Genomic DNA, 19115 nt, shown 5'->3' on the forward strand with positions numbered 1-19115 from the left:
CAATTGTTTAGAGAGAGAACTTGTAAACCGGTCGAATTCGACCGCAACTCTGCAGGAGGGTTAAGGGACTTAATAAGAACGTCTCCAAATGTCCTTAGGACGTCCCCTGTTTGCAGGGTTGAAGCTATTTCAAAAAGGAAGAAGCATCCATTTACCTCACCCCATCGTGGGCAATTTGCCAAGACCTCCTTTCAAGACAAGGGTAATGGAAAGTTTAATTTGGGTTTGTGAGGGGTATTTAAGCTCCAATAAGGTGCTTATGTTTTATCCAATTGGTTCTGCAGCCGCCAGTCAAGTATAGTAAATAAAGCCAATTCATGAATTTCATGCTTGGATTTTGAGTACAACAAAACACTGAGAGAATCTAAAACTGCTGTTCTGACCTGCTTACCTCAAACCAAACTACAATGGAAGCAGCAACTTACTGAAAGTTTCCAACTGTGCTACTGGGGTAACATTGAGTAACCAGTATTTGTTGCCATAAACTTTCCCATGAATGTTTTGTATATTTCTTATGTTTCATAATATATTTGGATGATTATTTAAGATACAGAATACTATAGTTTCCCTATGTATGACATCTGTCAGCTGTTTTAAATGGTACACATGCTGTAGAATATAATGTGAAACCAATTGCACAATGTTTAAGCTGGAAATTGCACATCCAACAGCAGTGTGTAGAGTCTAAAGGCTGCTACTGCACTGCGGGTTTGATTTAACAGCATCATAAGTCGAGCAGCGATGGGTCGAGATCGTTTCTTGGACCCTGAATGATGTAGTATAAAGAGAATAGAGGATAGAGATTGCCCCGTCTGCCCTTTTCACTCTCTCTCTCTTTCTCTCTTTTCTCTCTTCCTCCCTCTTTTTCCTGTCTCGTACACTGGCCAAAAGTATGTCGACACCTGCTCGTCGAGCATCTCATTCCAAAATCATGGGCATTAATATGGAGTTGGTCCCCCCTTTGCTGCTATAACAGCCTCCATTCTGGGAACGCTTTCCACTAGATGTTGGAACATTGCTGCAGCCACAAGAGCATTCGTGAAGTTGGACACTGATGTTGAGCGAATAGGCCTGGCTCTCAGTCAGCATTCCAATTCATCCAATTCATGAGGTCAAGGCTCTGTGCAGGCGGGTCAAGTTCTTCCACACCATCTCGACAAACCATTTCTTTATGGACATCACTTTGTGCACAGGGGCATTGTCATGCTGAAACAGTAAAGGGTCTTCCCCAAACTGTTGCCACAAAGTTGGAAGCACAGAATCATCTAGAATGTCATTGTATGCTGTTGCGTTAAGATTTCCCTTCACTGGAAATAAGGGGCCTAGCCTGAACCATGAAAAACAGTACCAGACCATCATTCCTCCTCCACCAAACTTTACAGTTGGCACTATGCATTCGGGAAAGGTAGCGTTCTCCTGGCATCCAACAAACCCAGCATCGTCTGTCGGATTGCAGGTGGTGAAGCGTGATTCAATGTCCAGAGAACGCGTTTCCACTGCTCCAGAGTCCAATGGTGGCGAGCTTTACAATACTCACCACTCAGCCGACACTTGGCATTGCGGATGGTGATCTTAGGCTTGTGTGCTGCTGCTCGCCCGTGCACACCCATTTCATGACGCTCCCAACGAACAGTTCTTGTGCTGACGTTGCTTCCAGAGGCAATTTGGAACTCGATAGTGAGTGTTGCCACCGAGGACAGACAAATTTTACGTCTTACGCACTTCAGCACTCGGTGGTCCAACCACTTCATGGCCGAGCCGTTGTTGCTCCTAGACTTTTCCACTTCACAATAACAGCACTTACGGGGCAGCTCTAGCAGGGCTGAAATTTGAGGAACTGACTTATTGTAAATGTGGCATTCTATGACGGTGTCACGTTGAAAGTCACTGAGTTCTTCAGTATGGGCCGTTCTACTGCCAATGTTTGTCAATGGAGATGTCATGGGTGTGTGCTTGCTTTTATACAGGTGTGGCTGAAATAGCCGAATCCACTAATTTGAAAGGGTGTCCACATGCAGTGTACTTCTCCACCTTTTCAATCTGAAAAGACAGTTGTTGTTTTTTATAACAGGCATACATTTACGACAACTTTATAAGAATTTGTTGGTTCTGGTTATAGGATTTAGATGAAGAGGATTTCCAGTACTCCCAGCCGGCTATGTCCAGTACCATACTGGAAAATCATAAATGGCTGGAATTCCATCCATAAAAGCAACTCAGATACGCAATTTACTGTACCTTCCATCTGGTTATCCACCCTGATTCATATCTGTCAGAAATAAATATATATAGTTAGGCATTTTTAGGGTTCCCACATCGGTCAATATCAGTACCTCTCAAACAAGCCTAAGAATGGTTGTGGCTATTTCAGCCACACCTGTATAAAAGCAAGCACACACCCATGACATCTCCATTGACAAACATTGGCAGTAGAACGGCCCATACTGAAGAACTCAGTGACTTTCAACGTGACACCGTCATAGAATGCCACATTTACAATAAGTCAGTTCCTCAAATTTCAGCCCTGGGGTTTATCAGTACTCCCAATCAGTGAGTGGAACAGAACAGAGTTCTCTCCTACGATGCTCTGGAGTAATACACTCTACCACCACTGTCACCATCTGTGTTTTCCCTCCAAATAAGACATCATCATGGGGAAAGATTCTGATGCATCCTGGAATGTAAATTGCTCTATAGGGGCTATCAGACTTACTAGGGTTTTGTAGTGGAACCCCTGACGGCCATCTAAAATGTATTCATCCTATCTAAACATCCAACATCAGCAATCATTAGACTGAGGGGCTTTTATAAGCACTGCTTACCGCAGAACCTCTTGTCTGGGGGAGATTGATGGTAGCTAGTAGACACTGGGCTTAGTAATGCCATTAGAGTTAACGCCTTGCTCAAATGAAATGAAATGAAATTGTATTTGTTACTGTACATGTAGGACTGGGAAGTGCCAGGGACCGTCCCGATATTATCACGATACTTTGGTGCCGATACGATATGTATTGTGATTCTGACGATTCTATACAGTGCCTTCGGAAAGTATTCAGACCCCTTGACATTTTCCACATTTTGTTAAGTTATAGCCTTATTCTAGAATTGATCAAATGTTTTTTTTCCCTCATCAATCTACACACAATACCCCATAATGACAAAGAAAAACAGATTCGTAGAAATTGTTGCTAATTCATTAAAAATAAAAAACTGAAATATCACATTTATATAAGTATTCAGACCCTTTACTCAGTACTTTGTTGATGCACCTTTGGCAGCGATTACAGCATCGAGTCTTCTTGGGTGTGACGCACCTGTATTGGGGGCTTTCTCCCATTGTTCTCTGCAGATTCTCCCAAGCTCTGCCTGGTTGGATGGGGAACGTCGCTGCACAGCTTTTTTCGGGTCTCTCCAGAGATGTTGGATCGGGTTCAAGTGTCCCGAAGCCACTCCTGTGTTGTCTTGGCTGTGTGCTTAGGGTCATTGTCCTGTTAGAAGGTGAACCTTCGCCCCAGTCTGAGGTCCTGAATGCTCTGGAGCAGGTTTACATCAAGTATCTCTCTGTACTTTACTCCGTTCATCTTTGCCTCGATCCTAATTATTCTCCCAGTCCCTGCTGCTGAAAACATCACCACAGCAGGATGCTGCCACCACCATGCTTCACCGTAGGGATGGTGCCAGGTTTCCTCCAGATGTGACGCTTGGCATTCAGGCTAAAGAGTTCAATCTTGTTTCTCATGCTCTGAGAGGTGCCTTTTGGAAAACTCCAAGTGGGCTGTCATGTGCCTTTTACTGAGGAGTGTCTTCCGTTTGGCCACTCTACCATAAAGGCCTGCAGAGATGGTTGTCCTTCTGGAAAGTTTTCCCATCTCCACAGAGGAACTCTATAGCTCTGTCAGAGTGACCACCTCGTCACCTCCCTGACCAAGGCCCTCCTCTTTCGATAGCTCAGTTTGGCCAGGCGGCCAGCTTTAGGAAGAGTCTTGGTGGTTACAAACATCTTCCATTTAAGAATGATGGTGTCACGCCCTGATCTGTTTCACCTGTCCTTGTGCTGGTCTCCACCCACCTCCAGGTGTCGCCCATCTTTCCCATTATCCCCTGGGTACTTATACCTGTGTTCTTTGTATGTCTGTTGCCAGTTCGTCTTGTTTGCCAGTCTCTCTTTTTCTCGCTCTCCTAGTTCTGAACTTTGCCTGTCCTGACTCTGAGCCCGCCTGCCTGACCACTCTGCCTGCCCCTGAGCCTGGCTGCCGTCCTGTGCCTTTGCCCCTACTCTTGATTACCGACCTCTGCCTGACCTTACCCTGAGCCTGCCTGTTGTCCTGTGCCTTTGCCACTACTCTGGATTATCGACCCCTGCCTGCCTTGACCTATTGTTTGCCTGCCCCTGTTGCTGTAATAAACATTGTTACTTCAACACAGTCTGCATTTGAGTTTTACCTGAAACGTGATAGATGGAGGCCGCTGTGTTCTTGGGGACCTTCAATGCTGCAGAATTTTTTTGGCACCCTTCCCCAAATCTGTGCCTTGATACAATCCTGTCTCGGAGCTCTATGGACAGTTCCTTTGACCTCATGGCTTGGTTTTTGCTCTGATGTGCACGGTCAACTGTGGGACCTTATATAGACAGGTGTGTGCCTTTCCAAATCATGTCCAATCAATTGAATTTACCACAGGTGGATTCCAATCAAGTTGTAGAAACATCTCAAGGATGATCAATGGAAACAAGATGCACCTGAGCTCAATTTTGAGTCTCAAAGCAAAGGGTCTGAATGCTTAGGTAAAAAGTGTATTTCTGTTTATTAATTTGTATAAATTTGCTAAAATGTCTAAAAACATGTTTTTGCTTTGTCATTATGGGGTATTGTGTGTAGAATGCTGAGGACCTGAAAATATATGTTCTGCAATGCTCCCCATCCAACCTGACAGAGCTTGAGAGGATCTGCAGAGAAGAATGGGAGAAACTCCCCAAATACAGGTGCGCCAAGCTTGTAGTGTCATACCCAAGAAAACTTAAGGCTGTAATCGCTGCCAAAGGTGCTTCAACAAAGTACTGAGTAAAGAGTAAGAATACTTATGTAAATTTGATATTTCCATTGTTTATATTTAATAAATTAGCAAAAATGTCAAAGAATGTAATTATGGGGTATTATGTGTAGATTGATTTGAAAACATTGTTTTAATCAATTTTAGAATAAGGCTGTAACAAAATGTGGAAAAAGTCAAGGGGTCTGAATACTTTCCGAATGCACTGTATATGTATTGCGATTCGATACTGTGATTACATTGTGATTCGATGTTCCAAACATATTGCTCACCATATGTCTGTTGCAGAGGAACAAGAGAGCCATCCCACTGGGCACACACAATGTTTCCATGTCTTGTCAATGAAATGACGTTGAACCATTGGGATGAGAAAAAAACTTTTGATCAGTCATGGAAATTAAAGTAGTTAAGGAAAAATACTGGAATTTTGGTGCAGGTACAGCCAACTAGCGCAAAAATAATATTGTGATATTGTCAAAACAATACGATATATTGCCAAAAATAATATCCCGATATGTAACTGTTTTGATTCCCCCCATCACTAGTCACATGCGCCGAATACAACGGGTGTAGACTAGAGCCTTGCATGGGCAGCATTTTAAGCCCAAGCCCTGTGTCACGTCCTGACCCTTGTAAGATGTAATTTTCTATAGTAGAGTAGGTCAGGGCGTGACAGGGGGTGTTTTTGGGTGGTTTTCTATGTTTTCCGTTTTGTGGTTGTTGCCTGACGGAACTGTTTGCTGTCGTTTTTGTTCCTTTGTAAAGTGTTTCATTTTTTCATAAAATGTATAATCATGAGCACTCAACACGCCGCGCCTTGGTCCCCTCTATACGATGCACGTGACAGAACAACCCACCACAAAAGGACCAAGCAGCATGGTAGGGATCAGCAGGAAAAATGTACTTGGGAGGAGATTTTGGACGGAAAAGGACCCTGGAGGCAGGCTGGGGAGTATCGCAGCCCGAGGGAGGAGATTGAGGCAGCAAAAGTGGAGCGGCGATACTACGAGGCGCTATATCCACCAAGAGCCCTGAACCAGAGCCTCCTCCGCTGCTGGAGGATCTGCGGGATAGTAAGGTTCTGGGTTTTGCACTAGAGCCACCATAGACATTTGTCACCCTCCCTACCCTCCCTTTGTGTTTTGTGGTTGCTTTTGTTGTTTTTGTTTTTGTTTGCATTCGGAGTCTGCACCTTTTGGGGGGGGGGGGGTTACTGTCACATCCTGACCCTTGTAAGATGTAATTTTCTATAGTAGAGTAGGTCAGGGCGTGACAGGGGGTGTTTTTGGGTGGTTTTCTGTTTTCCATTTTGTGGTTGTTGCCTGAGGGAACTGTTTGCTGTCGTTTTTGTTCCTTTGTAAAGTCTTTCATTTTTTAATTACATTTATAATCATGAGCACTCAACACGCCGCGCCTTGGTCCCGTCTATATGACGCATGTTACACCCTGCCCATGCCCCCGACGTTCAGGCCCTACCCAGGCCCGATTCCTTCAGCCATATTTAAGGCCCAGCCCTGCCTCGAAATCAGAAATAACTTCCTCCGTTAGCAAATCCATTAGCTGCTTCTCTCTATTTGTCACTCGCTCCCTGCGCTCAGCTCGCTGTGCATGTGCTCTGAGTCTGTGAATATCCATAGCAACGACTCCCGCTTGGGCTGCTCAGCTCAATGAAGAGGCATGAGAGAGCAGTTAGCTGTTAGCTACTCTAAACGCTGACAAAACTCAAGGAACATTATTATTTTCTGTGAAATAATCTCTCCTGTTTCATATTCGATGAGGTTGAAGCACTTCTGACACAATGTTATGATCTCAGTCTGTACTGCGCAGCAGAGCATGCGCAAATGGTTCAGCTTTGAAATGTTAGTGATCAATTTAGTAATACCCTGCCCTGCCCGTACCCTAGTTATTGATGGAAAAAACAGGCCCTACTCAGCCCTAACCCGATGTATAGGGTCGGGGCCGTCAGGCTCGGGTCGGGTAGCAGAGCTCTAGTGCACACTTTACCGTGAAATGCTTGCCTACGAGCTTTCCCATTGATGCAGAGTGGGGGGGGAAAAAAACATTTGAAATAGTAACATGAGGAATAAAATGAAGTTATATACAGGTAGTAGCTGTGCCAGATCAAGGTACAGGGGTACGAGGTATTTGAGGTAGACGTGTACATGAAGGCAGTGTAAAGTGGTGAGGCTTTAGGATAGATAATAATAATAATAAGAGTAAGAATAAAGAACAGAGTGGCAGCAGCATATGATGAGTGTGTGTGTGTGTGTGTGTGTGTGTGTGTGTGTGTGTGTGTGTGTGTGTGTGTGTGTGTGTGTGCTAAATGACTTAAATGTAAATGTAAATGTAATGTATGTAGTGAATGTGTGTGGGTTTTGTGTGACCGTGTAGTGTATGTGAGTGTGTATACTGCATGTAGTCTTGTGAGTGTGCATAGAGTCAGTGCATGATAGAGTCAGTGCATGATAGAGTCAGTGCAGATAGTCCTATTATTGGGTTCAATGGGAGAAACATAACATTTAGCAGTCTTATGACTATTTATCAGTCTTATAGTTTGGTGGGTAGAAGCTGTCTCGGAGTCGGTCCGAGAGCCGATGACCTTCCTCTGACACCGCCTGATACACTGTAGAGGTCCTGGATAGCATGTTGTGCGATTCAGTATGAAAGTAACAACCAACAACATCACACTTATCGGACTACTCCTAATTTATTTTGTCACTAATGATTTGATTAAATCAAAAGAGTTATTATGACATGATGATTGATTTCATTTTGCCATGCACTCAATATTCATTTTGATTCAATACCGTAATTCAAAGACGCATCAATACCCATTGTATTGCATTGCAGAACCCGATTGATTGAATACAATTTATTCAGCATAGTCAATGCGTTCCATTGACAATCAGTTCCATCTCTTTTCAAGCAATCTCACTATGAGCCAATCTGAGTGAGACACTGTCTTTTTCCTGGCTCTTCTATGCACAGGTTGCCGAAATATGGCCAATCTTTGCTGAAAGAAGCCCATCTGCATTGATTGAATTCTGTGGGGAAGGAGAATCAGAGTCACCTATCTGGGGCTGTAAATTGAAAATGTCAAACTATGCAAAAGGAGTACTGTGAGGCCATTATACTGAACAAAGTATAATGGCATTTCAACAGGAGCTCATTTTATTTCCAATAGCAATAGGCTAAATTATTATTTCTCAGTCTTGATGTGGGGCAGATAATTCAGTAATGAATTGGTATGAATGTACCTCTCATGGCTGCAAGTAAGCATTTATGTTGCACTAAGTACATAATCAGCGTTAATTGTTTGAGGGGTAAAAGGGTAAGCAACAGGATTGCAGTTAAAGGGGAAATGATTGTTGCACATACTGAGGGCATACAAATGTTGTCATTCTATTCATGTATTTATATTTGGCAATACACAGTACATCTCAAAATACCCGCACTGGCTGGAGAATGGTCTCCCAACCATCTGAAAATATACAATACACCACAACACCTTGAGTCTTTGAATTATTGATGTAATTCAATATTTGGGAAGCATCAAGAAGCAGTGCATAAAAAAGGCCTTGTAAATAATGACCAAAAATAGAGCAATTCCAAGTATTGCACTCACAGTTTCGGTCTAAGCTTGTCCCACTATTGCCAGTACAGAACACGCAATATAGGCACTGCTGTATCTGTCCTGCTGCTTCACTCGAAACACACTCTCATATCAATCGCCAACGGGTGAAAACAGGGCCTCTTTCCAGAAATCGCGCCACATAAGAGGTCTCTTAAGGGGTCAAAAGCCAAGCTGACAAATGTGCCTTTCATTGCACAATTAAATGGACTTGACCTACAATGGGGAGAGGCCAGGCTTGGGCCAAAGGCTGGAGAGGGTAGTACATTTATAGCTAGCACCAGAGAAACACCAGTCTTCTGGAAGACTTGGAAAGGGCAGCGGGTGGCACCATTAGGCCCAGTGGGCACAGGCTGGCATGGGCACCTCCTCAGGTCAGTGCTAATTGCCATGGCAGCGTTTATTAAGTGCCTTTTATTGCGCTCAGTAGCCCAAGTCATCCTATTAATCCTGGCCTTACTGAGCCACATTGTTAAGGGGCTCAATATGAGGCAGAATGGAGGGAAAAGCGAAGTAGTAAAGCTAGATTAGGCCACTGAGCTGTGCAGCACACAGCCTAAATGACATCAGCAGTGTTTTTGTGTGCCTGTTCATTTCCATTCCGCGGTGGACACTGGAGAATTCCAACCGGATGGAGAAGAAGTAGCTGCTTGTTAGCGTCCATGCAGAGGTGGGTGGCGACATTTCATTTAAACTGTAAAGGTAAATCAATAGCAGACAATCTAGGCTGAAAGAGCTGTTGTGGTTTTTTATCACGGCTCGAATGTGGTCACTGATGACCTTGCTGTTTGGCTGGGAGCTGGGAGGACCTCAATGCAGATGCTTACTTAGAGATGGTCTGAAAGGCAAGGATCCCATTCCTTTTGTCCAATTCTTTGTCTAATCTATACGCCAAATTGTTCAAACACTTTTCAAATAATAGGCTCATACGCAACAGTTTTCCATCTGCTGTTGATTCCATAGTTGGGTGTACGTGCTACATCATTTTTTCATATTAGTCTAAATTACAATTGTTGTAAATTACAAAGCAGTTGTTGCTGTGTTGTGCCTGACATCGTGATTAAGGAAAGCACTTGATTCGACAAATTGCTTTGGACTATCTACCAACTTTACATACGGAAGCGTCTTAAACCAGTATGCAAATGACATTTCCTTATTTAAATCCGACAAAATATATTATTTAGTTGCTGTATCATATTGCTTATTGCGGCCTCAAAGCTAATTTGTCCTGTGTGTATAATTCATGTTTACCTTCTGACGACCTTCATTCTTCAAACCTTGGCCAAAACCCAACCGTTAATGTTTTAGGTGACGTGTGGGAACGATATTGTACAGCCTGTTGTGGTGAAGCCCTCTGTAGCTCCACTTATTCTCCTTCAGTGGACGCTGGTGACTTGAAACATTTAGGAGGATAGGAGATCTACGGTATGGAGACAACAAAGAATCTTTCAAAAAAATGCATAGTACAATATTATGGGGAATGGGAATGAGAGGGCTACTTACAGTGTTGGGAAGGGATCACAGCAGTGATTGGATGAGGGTATGAGGCATGAGTTGAGGTGTTCAGAGACTTTCCTTCCGTGCAGGACAGAGGTTAAGGTGTTCATAAGCTTCAGTGCACGACAGGCTTATCATGGATGGATGCTGTCCTGCCCTCAATTAAATATGAACTCATAGACTTTGCCATCACTATTATGTTATTTGATTAATTCCAGTTAATCATGTTGGATTGAAAAGATCTAGAATGTCTAGACAGCCCAAGTTTGCATATAAACTAAATTTGATCTTCTCCTGACAAACAAGTTGACTATAAATACACAACGTTACCAATTTGTTTACCCTGACCAGATGGACAGGGCGCGTAGGCTGTATACAGCTACTGTTATTAGTAGCCTACAGTTGATCAGACAAAAAAATAAATTCTCATGTTCATCCCATACAGCATGTCAGATCTCTAATGTTTAGGTGTAGCCTAGGCTGCTGCAACATTTATGTAATAAGTTTATGCTTGTGTCTGTCCGGAGAGATGATGTGTTATTACCTTTGCTAAATAAATACCAGAGGAAAGTGGAAAGCCTACTTGAGCGAGCGTGAAAAAAATGTGACACGTCAAGCTCTCTTTGTAATCTCACTTTTAATGGATGATGCGATGGAAGCGATCTAATCATTCTAAATTGATTTCAACATCCCAGAGAAGACAGTACAAACTTCCAAATGCTCAGAAAGTAAAGCGTTGTAATGTGCAATTACCTCTGCAAGCTCCTTGTAGTTGCCCTTGTTAGCTGAACTTTACCTCTCGTCGTACCCCTAAGTAAAAGCCAGCTCTTGCCAATAAGCTGCTTGTCACCCTGTTTGTCACCCTCTTCTTATCTTCTCGGTGTGTTGCGCAGTTTGAATCTGATTTGGGCAATAAAGGGGTTCTTCAACAAAAAATCCACTACTGTACATTGTTGTTGGCATTAGCTGACCATTCTGGTGGAGAAAGCTGCACTCTGGTAGCAGTGAAGGCTCCTCAGAGGAGGAAGGGGAGGACCATTCTCCTCAGTGAATTTCATTAAGAAAAAATTTGAAACATAAAAAAGTGTTCTTTTTAGATAAAACTATACTAAATATATTCACGTCACCAAATAATTGATTAAAACAAACTGTTTTTCATTGAAGGTCTACAGTAGCCTCAGCAGCACTCTGTAGAGTAGAACCATGGTGTAGCTGGAGGACCCCTAGCATCTGTCCTCCTCTGGGTACATTGACTTCAATACAAAGCCTAGGAGGGTCATGGTTCTCACCCCCTTCCATTGACTTACACAGTAATTATGAAAGGTTGTAGGACATCCTCCAACCTATCAGAGCTCTTGCAGCATGAACTGACATGTTGTCCACCAAATCAAAGAATCAGAGAATGAATCTGCTACTTAAAGCTTAAACTACAGCTAGCCAGCACTGCAGTGCATAAAATGTGGTGAGTAGTTTACTAAAAGAGAGAGAAAGACAATAATTTATTCAAAAATTAAAGAGAAACGAGAGAGCTCTCTCTGACTATGGCATGGCAGCGATGTAGGCTGTGTGCAGTTAGCGGTCATGATATGAAGGTTTGGCTTGGAAAGGTCTGGTCACAGACAGCTAATGTGTTGTGCACTGAAGTCCACAAGCGAAGGGAAAAGTGAGAGGAGGAGAGCGCGTAGATAGATGAGAGAAGAAATAATCTATGCAACGAGCTGTTTGTACTGTATTTGGCTATGAAAGTGAACTGTGTTTGCGTGTGATCTGGGGTGTATTCATTGCGCCAATTCTGTTTAAAAACATTTCTTAAACAGTAGCAAATGGAACGAAACGGAGATAAATATACCTGAATTTGTCCAATAGAAATTCTCGTTTGCAACTGCTGGACTAATGATTACACTCTGGATCAGTTAGATGCAGGTAAGAGTGTGCAAGGCGGTATTGAATGTGTCACTGTCTATCACCTTGATTACTCTCGACCTTTGCACCTACGTTGTACATTTTCATTGATAGGCTAGATTGTAGCAACCTCATGATGGGTACAGGAAAAATTCCAGCATCATGTAGTAGCCTGAACCTATCGATGTTACATTGAGCTGGGTGAATGGAATATGAATGACAGTCATCCAATATCCTGTAATAGAAATAAGGCCATGTTCATAAAAAAATTATCATCCTCACTCATCTTAAACGGCACCGACCACCACTGTCTGATAGCTAGCTAGCTATCTACTTGCTATCTATTGAAACCAAGAAAACCAAGAAAACAATATATAATCTACCTCCTCCGTCTCCTGTAGTTTGAAGAGACACATTTTAATTGAAAAATATCCCAAAAATTCTCAACTATCGCTCTTCACTCTCAATCTCTATCCAATATTTTATCAACTCACCAAGCATCTCAACAGATAGAACCCCCATAATGGTCTGTGGCACAAACCCAATACACCACACTAGATCTGTTCTCTGATCCTAATTCTATGATTGGATGGACAACATGTCAGTTCATACTGCAAAAGCTTTGATTGGTTGGAGGACGTCCAACAGAAGTGGTCATAACTACCATGTAGCTCTATGGAAGGGGGAAAGGACTACAAGCCTCCTAGGTTTTGTATTGAAGCCAATGTAGCCAGAGGAGGATGGGAAATATCTGTCCTTCGGCTACACCATAGTGCTAGCCTAGAGTGTGTTCTTGAGACAACTGTAGACCTTTATTGCAAAACAGTGTTGTAATCCGGTAATTGGTGACGTGCATATATTTAGTATAGTTTTATCTAAAAAGGATAACTGTTTAATGCTTCATTATTGAACATTTTTCTAAAATTGACAGAGTAGGATGCTCCTCCCCTTCCTCCTCTGAGGAGCTTCCGCTATTTCAGTCATGCAGTGTTGACACCACACAGCTCCCTATAGACACGCTTCTGGGCCAAATGAAATATGCCTCCATGTAAAATACCTTCCCTGTGAACTGGAGCCACTGTAGTTCTTAGAGCCAGCATGTTTTCTACAAATGAGCAAAAATCCCCCTCCGTCTCTGAGCACTTTTCTTTGTTGAATGTTGTATAAATTAAACGCTGACTTAGTTTGAGAAATAACATGTGTTTACCGTAGCTGAACATTTGACTAGAGGGTTTGTTGTCTTACCCTGAGCTGCTGTAGTTTGACCTGTCTCTCATATCACTCTATAAACCCTGCCCCTTGAGTTGGAACCCGTCTGTGTTCAGTCTCGGATTGTTCTTAGCAGAAGTTGTTTAAACCGTACGTCAGGGGAGAAGGCTTAGTTCCATGCCTGGAATTAAGGTTTTGGCTAGTTGGCAAGCTAATTAACATTTGTTGAGATATGGGAGTAATGGTTCATTTCTTTTCAATCCGAAATGTCTTGTCATAGTTTGTTCACCTCGAAAGCGTTTTGTTCCTCTGAGTACCAAAGTACAACCTTCACAGGTGACCTGAGTTATGAGTTTCCTCTAAAAATATCTCTGAAGCCTCCCTGATGAAATCACTGTGTTTGTGGGCAGGTTTATTTACAGCTCACCATTGTCCTTATTTGTTCATTCATAACAGGATAGCTAAGGTCAGCGAAAATAAACAACCCCCACAGTTTGTCTTGACGGCAACAACATAACACGAACAGGAAGACGAGTAAAATGTTTTCATCATTCTGACAGTTGATCCACCATTTCAAGTAAGACACTCCCCAGGGCAGTGTCTGTGCAGTAGGCTACAGTATGATTACTTGGCACAATAGGTTACAGTTTACCGTCGGTATGAGGCCGGTCGCAGGAGTATGATATTATTGGATTCGATGGGAGAAACATAACATTTTATTCCCCTCTTTTCTGAAGAAGAAATCCTTCCCATTCATCCATTCTGGGCAACGTGCCATGAGTGAGACTCACAGGTCTTTGATGTTTGTCTGATCATTTAGTCCCAGTGAGGTGCAGTAGAGACACTTCTGAGTGGAGATCATTAGGAGTGGAGTCCCATAGGCATTGGCTGATAGGGGTGTCTCTGTGATGTCTTCATTTGGAGAATCAGGAGCATACTCAAGAGTTCATGGGGCCTCTTTAATGTCCCTCAGGGATGTAGGATGGCGACACAGGTCCCTCTCATCCAATATCTTGTCTCAACAGAGTCTAGAGCAGGGATGTTCAATATCGGTGCTGGAGGGCCGAAACACTTCTGGTTTTCATCCTCTCCTTCTAATCGGGGACTAATTCAAACCTTGGACACCAGGTGAGTGCAATGAACTACCAGGTACTGTAGAAATAAAAAACAGAAGTGTTTTGGCCCACCACGACCGAAATTGAACAGCCCTGGTGTAGAGACCCTGTTTGGAGATTTATTTCCTTTGCTTTGCCGTTGAATTTCTGTTTTTATCTTTCTATGATACATAACCCTCTGTTTACCGATTTACTTTTTTTTGGAATCTCACCACCAGGCCCAAGGTTGTCCTCCAGCTTCCTTTTTAATTCATGTGTTCTGTTGTTACTCATGAGTTTAAACAATTTTATATTTCACTTTTGGTGTTCAATTAAGTCTATTCAAATTCCTCTGAAACTTGCTGGAGACTTTAAAGTGGATGATGTGCCTTTGGGAGTTTACATGCTAATGAGTGATTATCATAAGTGGAGCATTGGCTTTGTTTACCACTTGCTAATTTCATGCTAATTGCGTGATGTAAATCATCAATGCTGGCCGGTGAAAGCTATATTGGCTCTCAAACACAATGTAAGCTGACAGTCAGCCGTCGTGATACCCTTATCTGAGCAGGACGGTCTGTTAACATGGATAGATGAGTGACATGCTAATGCATTGGTTGACACATGGTAAAGGGCTTTGAGGTCTAGTCTGTACCCTGCCCCATCCAAGTGGCCTTCGGACCTGGGTCTGATGGGGAGCGGAGGAGGCCATCTGAAACAAGCAGAGCCACGTGGGAGAAAGGTCTGGAGGGGTCATAAATCATGCCACTTTCAGTCAACAGTCTGCTCCCAAAGTTTAGCAGACAAAAGTTGGTTTTGACAAGGCTGAAGGATGGCTTATCTGACTATGTGGATATGGTGGATTTATCATCATATGGCAACTGCACAGCAATTTACCATGAGAAGATGAGAAAATCCATGCTCCATATTTCTTTCTGTCTCATCTGACCATTTGTCTATATAAAGAGTTTGCTGCTCAATGTTCTGTCAAGACGGTTTTAGACAACGTAGTGCTTTACATGTAGAAGGTCTGTGACATTTGCTCAGACAGTTCCCATGTAATTGCATTCTCTCTGAAAGCCCTGATCCGTGCATTTAATGTATGGATCTGGGAAAACAAACATCCTACAATATCAGTCATTACGAGTCTCCTCCATTACTATCGGGTAACTGTGTGGATGGTGTGAGTCATGCAACGTTAAAGCTATACAACTAACGGTGAAATGAAACAAATCTTGTTTGTTATTTTAGATACACTACATGGCCAAAAGTATGTGGACACCTGCTCGTCGTACATCTCATTCCAAAATCATGGGCATTAATATGGAGTTGGTCCCCCCTTAGCTGTTATAACAGCCTCCACTCTTCTGGGAAGGCTTTGCACTAGATGTTGGAACATTGCTGCGGGGACTGAGCATTAGTGAGGTCAGCCACAAGAGCATTCGTGAGATCGGGCACTGATGTTGGGCGTTTAGGTCTGGCTCGCAGTCGGCGTTCCAATTCGTCCCTAAGGTTTTCGATGTGGTTCAGGTCAGGCCTCTGTGCAGGCCAGTCAAATTTTTCCACACCAATCTCGACAAATCATTTCTTTATAGACCTCAATTTGTGCATGGGGACATTGTCATGCTGAAACAGGGAAGGGCCTTCCCCAACCGTTGCCACAAAGTTGGAAGCACAGAATCATCTAGAATGTCATTGTGTGCTGTAGCGTTAAGATTTCTCTTCACTGCAACTAATGGGCCTAGCTCAAACCATGAAAAACACCCCCAGACCATTATTCCTCCTCCACCAAACTTTACAGTTGGCCCTATACTTTCGGGCAGGTGGTGTTCTCCTGGCATCCGCCAAACCCAGATTTGTGCGTCGGACTGCCTGATTGGAACGCGTGATTCATCACTCCAGAGAATCCGTTTCCACTGCTCCAGAGTCCAATGGTGGTGAGCTTTACACCACTCCAACCGACGCTTGGCATTGCGCATGGTGATTCTTGGCTTGTGTGCGGCCGCTCGGCCATGAAAACCCATTTCATGAAGCTCCCGATGAACAGCTATTGTGCTGACGTTGCTTCCAGAGGCAGTTTGGAACTCGGTAGTGAGTGTTGCAACTGAGAACAGACGATTTTTATGCGCTACATGCGTTCAGCACTCGGCAGTCCCGTTCTGTGAGCTTGTGTGGCCTATAACTTCGCAGCTGAGCTGTTGTTGCTCCTAGACGTTTTCACTTTCACAATAACAGACATTTGATGAACTGACTTGTTGGAAAGGTGGCATCCTATGACGGTGCCACGTTGAAAGTCACTGAGCTCTTCAGTACGGGCCATTCTACTGCCAATGTTTGTCTATGGAGATTGCATGGCGGTGTGCTTGATTTTACCCATCTGTCAGCAACGGGTGTGGCTGAAATAGCCGAATCCACTAACTTCAAAGGGTGTCCACATACTTAGTGTGTACTGTAAGTAGCATATCACTCAAAAGGAAAAAGAATAACACCTCCTTGTTTCTCTGGTTCCTACTGCTCAATCAGCATTCTAAGCGGCATGGAAATGTTGCACTTAATCTTGCGTCTTGCTGTGATAAAAATGAAGCATCACTCAAAAGAAGAAAGGAAGAAGTGTCCATTGTCTGTTGTTTCACACGTACTGCTCAATCACCGCTCTGCAGGGAATTTGTGGTTGGTTTGGATACTAGACCTGACAAACATGACCCCATTGTTTACTGACACTGCTGGACACGGTGTGTACTCTGTTGCGGCCTGTTGATGATGTCCCCTCCCCCCCATAAATACTGTAACAGAACTCCAGTGACCTCCCCAGGCCTAGAGTACCGCTTCTCCAGTGACGTTCACACTACAGTACACCCACATACCTTTTTATGCCTATTGCTTCTCAGCCTTTTTGACGGAGGTACTCTGAGAAGAGCTACCATTGTTTTCCTAGGGCCTGGAGTGCACTCAGTCCACTGTCTGAGGGCTGTGCTTGGTGATGCTGAAGTGTCTCTGTGAGTCCATCTCCTGTTTCCCACCTTGGGGACCACTTTAAAAGGAAGCTCTGACATGAGTTGCTTGGGGACTCGAGGGTTGGCTGTTTTTTTGTGATTAATTCTTCCACAATACAAACTCGTCCTGAGTTCTGATGAGTTTAATTATGAAATATAAGCTTGATGTTTGCCAATTGCCACATACTTTCCCTTGATGCCCCTTGAAAGTCATTAATATTGTTGATAGTGTTCCACTGGAGCCATTAGTGAAGGACAATAAAACCAAACAACAGAGGCAAGTCTCAACTTACACCGGCTGATTTAATCATCACAAAGACATAATATCTGTCAGTGCCAATGCCATGCAAATTCCTTCCCTTTTTCTTTTTCACATACAATTGTTTCCCTCCCTCCTGACCAACATGACAAACCAAAAATTATGAATTTGTCTGTGCGAAGAATTGCAATTTTAGGAAACGTCTCCCCGGGTATTGCGTTATTTCTTATCATGGAAAATCAAATCTCACCAAGCGGAGTGTGAAAACAAATCAGAGCTATCTTTATAGCTCTTTATGGTTCCATGCTTCTGGTGAGAATACATCAGGCACCGAGACAGAGCCTTGGGGGATGCCCCTTCATACTGTTAGGAATTGAAAACCTGGTTACGGTGTGGAGAAATGCTAGATGCAAAATATAAGGTGAACAAGTTCTATATTTAAAGGTTTAATAGACAAAAACAGACATAGACAGACATAGACAGACATAGACAGACATAGACAGACATACACATATGGGAGACCAGACACGTTCCTCTAAGAGGTTTGCAGCAAACCTCTTCCCCCTCCAGCAGGCAGGGTTGACCTAAATACTCATGCCTTATCTGTTCGCGGTTTCACCATTCCGTGCCCGGTGCCAAATCATTCAATCAAGGCAGAGACATAGACAGTGAATAGACTATACATTATGGCTCAGGGGCCCAGATACCAGTTACTGAGGCCTACTTTATTGTGACCTCTGGCCTGAAAGTGGGTACCTAGAGGCCAAATTCCAATAGGGAATAATCATCTGAAAATATTGTTCCTAACAATACGCATCATCACGCTGAGACTGAATCCTTTTGAGGACTACCTGGTAAATGGGCTTCAACACTTTGTATGTTAATGTCACCCATCTACCCTAAAACTCAGCTTTTCGTTATCACTGTGTTAACACATTAGCTTTTTGTAATCTGTATACCTATTACCCAACCGGACACATCTGTCCCTCTCCAGCAGGACAGAATAGTTTAGTTATTCCATACTGATATCTGAATGGATTTACATACCAGGTGTTGATACAGCTTGCCCGGCATTATATTCTCCGGTGTGTTGAATACGCAAACAAAAAGGTGTCATCCAAGGAACATCACAAGGGTGTTGTGAGCAAGCATAGTCTAAGCATAGTCTATTAAGTTGTAAGACAACTGTGAGGAAAAGCTGGCACACTAGAGAAAGCACACACACACACACACACACACACACACACACACACACACACACCCCACAGCTGATTGGTGTGAGAGAGGAGATTTAATCAGGGGGATTTAACCGGCTTATGTTGCTCCCTGAAAGTGGATGTGGGACTAAAAAGCCAATGGCTCAGAGGTTAAACTCTGCCTCAGTCATTGGCCCATGGTAGAGGTTGTTGACAGTGAACCATAAATAAACACAGGAATACTGGGACGTTTCCTAGGACTTTTGAAAGACATTGGCAGCTACT

The 19115-nt window shown here is 43.3% G+C and overlaps 1 protein-coding gene and 1 long non-coding RNA gene across 4 annotated transcripts in view; one reads left to right on the plus strand and one right to left on the minus strand.

The window, feature by feature from the left end:
- The window catches only part of LOC115201131 (glutamate receptor ionotropic, delta-1), a 436103-nt gene that overhangs the window by 118770 nt on the left and 298218 nt on the right, over window positions 1-19115 (plus strand). The gene's annotated exons all lie outside the window — the stretch shown is intronic.
- LOC115201132 (uncharacterized) lies at window positions 7732-18843 on the minus strand. The gene is made up of 3 exons (XR_003879693.1): window positions 18682-18843; window positions 9932-10100; window positions 7732-8093 (listed from the first exon to the last, which is right to left on the minus strand). It is a non-coding gene; the product is annotated as an uncharacterized LOC115201132 (long non-coding RNA).

This window comes from Salmo trutta, chromosome 10 (genome assembly GCF_901001165.1).
Source record: "Salmo trutta chromosome 10, fSalTru1.1, whole genome shotgun sequence".
NCBI lineage: Eukaryota > Metazoa > Chordata > Actinopteri > Salmoniformes > Salmonidae > Salmo > Salmo trutta.